This window comes from Eptesicus fuscus, chromosome 15, assembly GCF_027574615.1.
Source record: "Eptesicus fuscus isolate TK198812 chromosome 15, DD_ASM_mEF_20220401, whole genome shotgun sequence".
Classification (NCBI taxonomy): domain Eukaryota; kingdom Metazoa; phylum Chordata; class Mammalia; order Chiroptera; family Vespertilionidae; genus Eptesicus; species Eptesicus fuscus.
In genome coordinates this window covers 21,153,342-21,162,677 of record NC_072487.1, presented here as the reverse complement: position 1 = coordinate 21,162,677, position 9,336 = coordinate 21,153,342, and the positions used below count along the sequence as shown (strand labels likewise).

Below are 9,336 nucleotides of genomic sequence, written 5' to 3'. Positions count from 1 at the left end.
TCATGTTTTACTCATTACTAATGACCCTATTTTCCAAAACGTTTAGCAAGTCCTTTCAGTATGAACCTTTATACTAAAACAATGGAATTAAAAATTAACATACAAATTTTCTAAGCCAGCACAAATAGAAATAATAGTAATTTTAAGCTTTTAAGTAACAAAAATGTAAAAAAAAGGGGTAAAATTAGTTGTTTTTCAAAATCTTAGCTTTTCTATATTTTACTTGACCCAACATGTCCCAAATATTGTCAAGTCAACATGTAATCAATATAAAAATTGTTAATATTTTACAATTGGTATTTATATTAAATCTTCAAAATCTGGTAAGTATTTTACAATTTACTGCTCATCTCAATTCAGTATGGAATACTTGAAATGTGGCTAGGCAACTAAGGAAATCAATTTTTAGTTTTATTTAAGTTTAAATAGACATGTGGTTAGTGGCTACTGTATTAGACAACATAGGTCTATAGTTTAATAAATCGAAGTCACCTTGCATTGAGATAATAGTTTTAACATATAGCAAATTCCTAGGACTAGGGAAATCTTTTAAAAGGCAGAGTATAAAGCATTAATCATTGCTGGTGTGAGGGTAGGAGGGCCGAGTTGAAATGTTGTATATGCAAATATGATCCATGGTTTACATAAATGTGTTTCTGACATTTTTCATTTTCCATGCACATGTGTGGTGATGTGTGATTTAGCATCCTGAGGAGAAAAACACATCACCTATCTTCAAAGTCTTGGCTGATATTTTATGTTACTCGCCTTTCTCCTCCCCAAAGGCTAACTCCATGGCAGGCTTAAAGTGCTTTCAAAAGGAAGCATTCTTGAGTGATTTGAGTGTTACATAAGGAGGGCTGAAAGTTTCTACCAGCTAAAAACTCTGATCCCTCCATATGTTCAGGTGACTTCAAAACATGCTAACAAAATCTGAGAAGGCAGCAGAAATTATGGCTCAAAACCTCTTGTGGTAGAATAAGAACCCTTTAGTGTCTACTACTGATGAATTAAGTGAACTGGATCAAGTTAAGTTTCACAATGCCTACTTCATTAACAAACCATTTAACCCTCCCTTGAAAAATAGTTTTGCAAAAAAGATAAATAAAAATATCTTCCTATTCTCCCAATGATACCTAGATTCACGTTTAATTTAACATCTAATTCAAATACCAGCCCCTCCAAGTCAGAGGATGCCCTCCCTATTATTATTAGCATGAAATCTCATCTTCCCCTAAATACTCATCTAAATATAATAAATACCTTTACTGGAATAAATTTTAGCATCTATTTACTTAGTATTACATGTATGTGGTTAAGTACATCTCTTTTCTGTTAGACTATGAGCACCCAGAGGGCGGGGCCATGGCCTTATAGTCTTACTAGAGGCCTGGTGCACGAAATTTGTGCATGGGTAGGGTCCCTAGGCCTGGCCAGTGATCAGGGACCATCAGTGATGATCAGGGACAATCAGGGCCTTCCAGCTGCCAGCCAGGGCCTTCCTTCCCCTGCTGCCAGCCAGGGCCTTTTTCGTTCTGCGCCGCCCCCTGGAGGTCAGCGCACATCATAGCGAGCGATTGAACTCCTGGTCTCCCAGTCAACTCCTGAGGAGACACTTTGCATATTAGCCTTTTATATATATAGACTAGAGGCCCAGCACACAGAATCGTGCGGGTAGGGTCCCTAGGGCCCAGCCTCCTGCGATCAGGGCCATCTTCTGCGTATTCGCCAGTCTCCAGGCCGAACACTGCCTCTGCCACCTCCGCCGTTGGGCTGTCAGGCCATTGGAATCACCAGCTCATACCTGGCAGCCCGGGGGCTCAGGCCTGCAGGAAAGCAGGCGCCGGTGAACTCACCTCCATGCATGTGCACCAGGCTGGCTGTTGATGGAACACACTGCCCACTCGGGGCCATTCACACCGCTGCCGCTGCTGCCAGGGTTTGAGCCACTGACGGAAGCTGCGGGGCGTGCCTGTGAACTACCCACCCCGGCGTGAGCGGCCCCGAGCGGCCGGCCCGGCACACGCGCATGGAGGCGAATTTGCCGACACCTGCTTTCCCGTAGGCCTGAGCCCCTGAGCAGCCAGGGATGAGCTGGTGATCCCAACGGCCTGACAGCCAGCCCGGTCCTCCTACCACCCACCCCAATTCCTCCATTCACCATCGCTGATCCATTGGAGCCTGAGGGCCGAGGGTAGGGACCAAGAGGTCAGCCGTCCAGCCCGCTTGCCAGTCCCCAGTCCCGCCTCACCCCACTCGCAGGCTGAGGGCGAGGGGGTGGTGGTGGTGGTGGTGGAAAGGGACCAAGAGGTGCTCAATGCACTTCATGGTGACTGAGCGTTTGGTCGTCACGGACACTGGCTCTCTCTCTCTCTCTCTCTCTCTCTCTCTCTCTCTCTCTCTCTGTGTGTGTGTGTATGTGTGTGTGTGTTTGTGTGTGTATATCCCACACCAGGTGCTCAGTACAGGTGTGGCAGATAAAGATAGCCTCTGAAGAAAATATACAAAGAGAAAAATTTAAGATGGGACCCCTACTCTCAAGGGGCTTTACTTTCTAGTTGATATTAACTAACAATTAAAATGCAACACTCATGGTGTAATGTCAGAATTAGCACTAAATAGCATCCAGGTGTGCCCAGGCTCGTGGAGGATCCCTTGGAAGAACGATTCAAGCAGCCCTGGTCGGATGGGTCAGTTGTTTGGAACATCACCCTATGTACCATTTGTGGTCAGAGCACATACCCAGGTTGCAGGTGTCTCATCGATACAAACACTCTCAGGTGAGGATTAAAAAAAAGATTCAGGGTCCTTTAGGAACTGAACAAGCTGAACATAAAACCCAAGTTCCTACAGGCTAGATAGCTCACCAGGAGCAGAGGCATGGGCATGGAGGACCAGTTTGGAGGAGGAGAGGGCTGTCACATGGTTACAGCAGCAGGTTCCCAGAGGCATAGAAACCAGAAGCTGACATTTGAAATGAGAATGGGACCGTGTTAAGAATGGCGTGGGGAGCTAAGACAAATATTTTTTATTTATGTTGCAGTTAGTGAAAAGCCACTGAGAATTTTGAGTAGCAAGTGAAATGTTGAAAGTGGGATTTATGGAAGAAGGAGCTGGCCACAGCTTTAAGGGTGTACATGGCTGGAGGCAAAGGGAAGGTTGGCTATTCAAATAGAGAGGAAGATGCATTTCCCAGATGACAAGATCTGTTAACTGACCCGATGTAAGAGGAACAAAAGTAAAAATCAAATATTTTTTTCTAACTATAATGAATACCTTGGAAGTTGGAGAAGTGATAGCAATTCTAAGAGACTGGGAAATGAGAAGGCTTAAGCAAGGAGATAATGAACTTCACTTGGGCCATATTAAAATGAAAGCGATGGTAGTCAAATTAGCAGCTAAAGATATACATTATATGTTGTTCACTTGCAGCCCAGCTGTGTGTGTGTGTGCACAGGCAAGTGTGAAAGGAATGCAACTGGTCTCAGAACTATTTTCACTGCAGTTGAAGTCTCATCTCTTTTTATGGTATACAGAAACAGGAAACAAATAAAAAATTATGACCACACGTGTGCTTGTGCTACCAGCTTTATCAAAATCATTATTCCCTCTATAATATATATTGATGTCCACAACATGCTAAGTAAACTAGTAAACCACACTCTAGTATGCCCAGGCACTTCTGTTTTCACTGACTGATTTATGAAGAGTCAACTGGTTGTTTGTTCTCAGACCTATCTATAAATATAGTTTCATAATTTAATAAAATATTATAAAAATCAATGAAATCCGCCTGTGAAAGAAAAGGTTCATTCTATAGAAACTAAGCTAAATGCTTTGGGAAGTGCTGGCAAGGATGGGTCACTTAAAAAGACAAACAAACACAATACCTGCTGGTGTGGCCAGACAACTGCAAAAGATTGGCAGGGAATTCTGAACCCAAGACTACTCGTTTGTATCTAAGTTATAGTAGGTTCACTTTAAAGCAATCGAAGGTGAGAACCTTAGTGACACATTATGGGGGTCATTTATTCAAGAATTCCATTAGAAACTTCAATGAGCACAACCATCCCCACCTCAAAAGTTTGAAGAATGAATGCACATTTACATGTCTTAAGTTTAAAATGCTTAAAACATGTGGTTGGTTTTTAGTGAAGTTTCACCACTTCTGCTGATTAACTAGCTAACTATTGGTTCTGGCTGCAAAAGATAAGAGGGGTTTGCTACTGCGTATGGTTTCCTCAAGGTAACAAAAGCACACACGGAGAAATAATTTAATATGTGTTTACCTGGCAGGCTGTAAAGGTGTTCCTGCTGAGATGTTAGGGTCCATTGAGAAATCACATGACGTACGTACTTCTGGTCTTTTAGGAATATGTGTCGTGCATCCAAAACTAGCAAAATCGCCACCCATTGGGAAAGGCAAAGTCCTGCCCAATGTTTTTCTCCTACAGCTATCCATAAAGTCGGCTCAATTAACGATGGGTAGTAAGCTTCATTACAAATCAGTCACAGCAAACTGCTGCTAAAATCTTTATGGGCTATCTGAAATGGTGTTTCAATTTAACCAGTAGGTAAAATTTTTTACAAGCATTACTAAGATGGCATTCTTTATCATCATTAGCATAAATAACATTCAGAACATTAATGCTTTTATGGAAAAAATTTCCTGTTGATCATCTACACTACGGAGTATTAAATAGATTTAGAACACCCCAGCTCTTATTTTATTTCATTTTTATTCAAAAGTTTCATAGATAAAACTATAATTGAGCAGATTAAGCCACTTTGTTTTCACGTAAGTCCTGTTCTGAAGAAACAAAGTGTGCACACAGAGAAAGCACTCATTACCAACAACTCCGATATAGGTAAGCAAAGCTGCTGATGTGTGTTTTTTAGAACACACACACAAACAAAGGTGCTTGAAATATCACTGTTCCTGATCGATTATAGAATGAGAAAGAGGTGCTGTCCACCCTGTCTCACCCCATGTAGATCTGGTCAACCACCTGAAGTTAAAAGCCATAAATTAAGAAGACCTCTTCGAAGTTCAACATTAAAACAATTTTGCCACAGGGTGCTAATTATAATTTCATTTAGAGCTTTCTTTAGTACCTATCATAAATATGGCAACATTCTAGGTAGACTATAAGAATGAATGAAGTGCTGAAATAACCCTCCAGATCCATAGTGGCCTCCTTTCCTCCTTTCCTTAGTTAATACATTTAAGACATACCGCCACCGTGCAAGGGACGGAGAAGACTGAGCCAAACAGGACCCTCAAGAAGCTTACCTAGTTAGTCAAGGCCTAGGCAACAAGATAAAAGAAACAAGGCAATGTGGTTGGTTCCATGCACACAGGACCAGCCGGGAAAGCCTTCCTGCAGGGTTCTTCTGTGCCGCACCAGAAGGGATAAGCGGGTGAGGAGGAGCCACCTAAGTAGAGCTAGCAGCAGGTAGAAAGCCACTGAGGATGTGGGAAAGTGTGGCATGATAGATGGAGAGCAGGTCGATTGCAAAGATGAGAGCAGGTAGGCGATGAAGTTTGATGAGACATGGGGATGGAGAGGCAGGCGGTCCTCCACTCACCTAATATTTAGTGGCTGCTTGCTGCATGTTTGATTCTGTTCTAGGCACTGGGAACATGAGAGTGAGAGTTAACAAAACACATGAATCCCTATTCTGATGGAGCTTAAGTTCCTAGCAAAAGAGAAAAAATAATAGGCAAGCTAAATAAGATAGGGACTATGTTAGACATGAATATGTTTTTAAGGAGGAAAAGCAAAGTAGGGAAGGGGCTCTGCAATGTTTGGAATGGAAGGAGGCTGACATTTCAGGGACTGTGGCTAAGGGAAGACTGTGGAGGAGACTTCAGTGTCCAGATCTAATATCTGGCAAGAAAGCATTTCAGGAAAAGGAAGTGGCAAGGAAACCAGTGTGGCTACATTTGACTGAGGGAAGTAGAGAAAGTGGGAGATGCGGTCAGAGGGAAAAGGAGGGAAGCAGGCCTGGTAAGCTCAGGGTTTGGGCCTTTTACATGGAGAGACCTCTGAGTTACGATCAAAGACTTGGCATGCTGTGTTGAGGAGTCTGGACTTTGTCTCCACCCAGGAGAAAGTCACTGAAGCGTCATCAGCAAGTCTGACTCTGTATGAATTGGAGGGGAAAACAGATTAGGCGCTAGAAGACCAGTTAAGAGTCTTCTACGAAGATCCCAAAAGGAAAAAAAAAATGATTAGGACCTGAATAAGGTGGTGATGGAACACCAACTCTTATCTAAACTATTAACAGATATTAAAATAAAGGATGACTGTAATTTAACCTACTTTGCTTTCCTGGTTTAGTACGAATGAGAGCAGCAAGAAGAAAAAAATCAGCAGCAAACATTCCCAAATGTTGTTTAAATTCAAGACAAAAATGAAACTGCCTTTCTGTTCCATACAATGGGCCCATTCTTATCCTAGAAGTCATGTCATCAGCTCTGAGGAATTGGGGCTTGAAGGCCAAGAGACATTATGGACTTAAGCAGACCACATACTACTCAAAGCCACTGCACAGTGACACAAATGTCAATTTGACATAGTGTGGCTCCTAGGCACCTGTTAATGGTGGGCGGGTCTTGTCTAGAGATTTGGATCTAATAAACCTCAGGGACAGGGGAATTTACTGTGTGTATTACACAAATGTACCCAAAGAGGCAGGTGGGGCTGAACTGAGCCCCAGCCTGGCTCACCAGGACCAAGTCATGTGCTCTGGTTTTGAATGCATCTGTCCAAAGAGCTCTTTTTCTGATTTCCATAAAGGCTCAGCATAGGCTAACCAATGTGCATTTGAAATTTTTTTTAAATGATTTTCAAGCGAGGAAGGGAGAAACATTGATTGTTTGCCTCCCATATGTGCCCTGACCAGGGATCGAACCTGCAACCTGGATATGTGCCCTGACCCGGAATCGAACCCACCACCTTTTAGTGAATGGGACAATGCTTCAATCAACTGAGCCATACCAGCCAGCCAGGGCTAGGCAATATGCATTTTAATCACGGCTCCCAGAAGACTGAAGGGAGTCGGACAAGCTGTGGTCAGAAGCAGCCTAGACTCAGAGAACATTACACTACTCTGGACTAGACAGTTCCTGTTATAGAAGATTCCACCTCTTTACTTTTTAAACATATGATGTCACAACCCACAACGTGTCCTCTTTTTGCTGAGATAAAGTATTTAGAGACTGCATTCCCTCTCCAAATGATTCTGTTTAGAACACATGCACAAAGGATATAGGTTTATTTCTTCAGAACTAGCATTGGACTATTACTAATAGCATCATTATTGTGCCTACAACAAACATTCAAAAGGGCCCTAAATTGTACTTAAGCACAATTACCTTAATGCCAGTTGAGATTTTATGATACAACTGTGAGGCACTTTATTTTTAAGGCAGTTTAACCTGCTTCATTCCTAAGAACAGACATTTAAGTTTTAAATCTAGGGTTCTCAATACGATGATTAAGCTATGCTCAGCAGTTTCTTTAAATATTTAAGAGAATTTTCATCATCTAAATATTTATGGCAACAACAGCGCCAGGTGTGTGTTTTTTTTTCCTTTCTTTCTTTTTTTTTTGTTGGTCAGGAACATCCTTTCCAAAGGTGGGGAGAGGGTTGCCTAAAAGATAAAATAAAATAAAATAAATCCTACCAAGCTCTTTAGAATCCTGGAAATGGACGAGAAAGCCTTCAAACATGTCCATTCAAACGGACTCTGCAGTCCCTAGGTACCTAGCAAGGCTGCTGCCTTGAATGGGAGTTTGCAGGGCTTATGCCTGGAGAGGGTTTTCTTTTGAAGTAAGTATCTTCTGCCTCACAGACTTTATTTTCATTGCTACGGCCTTTTAGCAGCGTTTCCCTCGTGATGCTCTTTTCCTGAAGATGGTAGGATAATTCCATAGATTAGGTGTGACCAGATCCTCCTGGGGGTCTGGCATTGCCGGGCAGTGAGGTGTGGTGCTCTGGAAGTCTGTCCAGCCGGTGCTGGTTATGGCTCCAGGGCTTGCCTCAAGGCCGGCTCTGAGCAGTCTCTTTTGGAACCACACTGTCCAAACGGGGTTTCCTAGTGATCTCGAGGTGTGAGGGAAGGAGCTTCTTAAATGCTCAGTTTAGACCTAGGCCTAATTTTTAGATATGGAAAGAACAGTATTCCATACCTCATTTCTCCTAAAAACATCGCCATGTAGTAGGTGTGGGCAGTTATTATTCTGTCCACTGTCGAAGGTGAAAGTACAGGACTGAGAATTTTAATGATGTTATTTAACGTCAGTTTTACTGGCAAAAGCAGGGACCATACATACCCTTTGACATGTATCTGAATATTACATAGTCTCTAATTCATCAATTCATTTCCAAATATTTATTGATTGATTGTTACATGCCATACAATTGCATTGGAAGCCAGGTACACCAAGTCACGAAACAGTAATGATCAGTCTGATGGGACATACATACGTTTAATAAACAAGCAGATAAAGAAATACACAGCATTGAAAAGTGTAAAAAGTGCATGAAGGAAAGGTTCAGGAGCTATGAGAAGAGAAAAGGTCATTTAGATTGGGCAACACTGAGGGTGAGAACTGAGCAGGAATTAGCCAGGGGAAGAGTCTGAGCTACAAACGGCTACCAAGATACGGGGCACAGTGTGCGTGCTTGAGGGGAAAAGATAGTTTAGCCAGTCATAACCAGAAACAGGTAATGAGCTTTCAAAGAGTCCTCTCTCTGTTCTCTACTGTCACCTGTTTTGAACTATGGTGCCTGGTGCTTGGAAAGAGTACTTTATCGACAGTGAGGAACCTGGATTCCAGTTCCAGCTCCTCCACCGCGTCCCAATCTCATCTCCCTGACCTGATACCTCCCGGGAGGCAGTGAGCCCCTCCATCAGAAGGGGGTCAAACCATCTACCCGAGATACTCCTCACCATTCAGAACCCCACTCATCCAACAACATTCAACTCATGCGCCTCATTAAGCTTCCTCCAGTCCTCAGTAACCTTATCTGTCCTCAAACCGGGGCATTTAAGGAGCATACAATGGACTTGACTTTTTGCCACCTCTTGCATTCTTATTTAATAGCTATGCTTTTAACTTTCTAAATGTATACACTTTGTCTCTATAACCACATGAAAATTCACAGATGGCAAGAATAGCATTCTTTTTCTTAATTTTACAGGGCTCAAACCCAAAGCAGAAAATTTAAAATATTATCTAGAATGAAGAGTTCTTACACTCAAAACATGTACTTCATGTGCAATGTAACAATGATAGTCTGTTTGGTCCTTGCCCAGCTGGTCAC

General features: G+C 42.5%; 1 protein-coding gene across 1 annotated transcript in view; it reads right to left on the bottom strand.

The window, feature by feature from the left end:
- The window catches only part of BNC2 (basonuclin 2), a 421,518-nt gene that overhangs the window by 64,334 nt on the left and 347,848 nt on the right, over nucleotides 1–9,336 (bottom strand). The gene's annotated exons all lie outside the window — the stretch shown is intronic.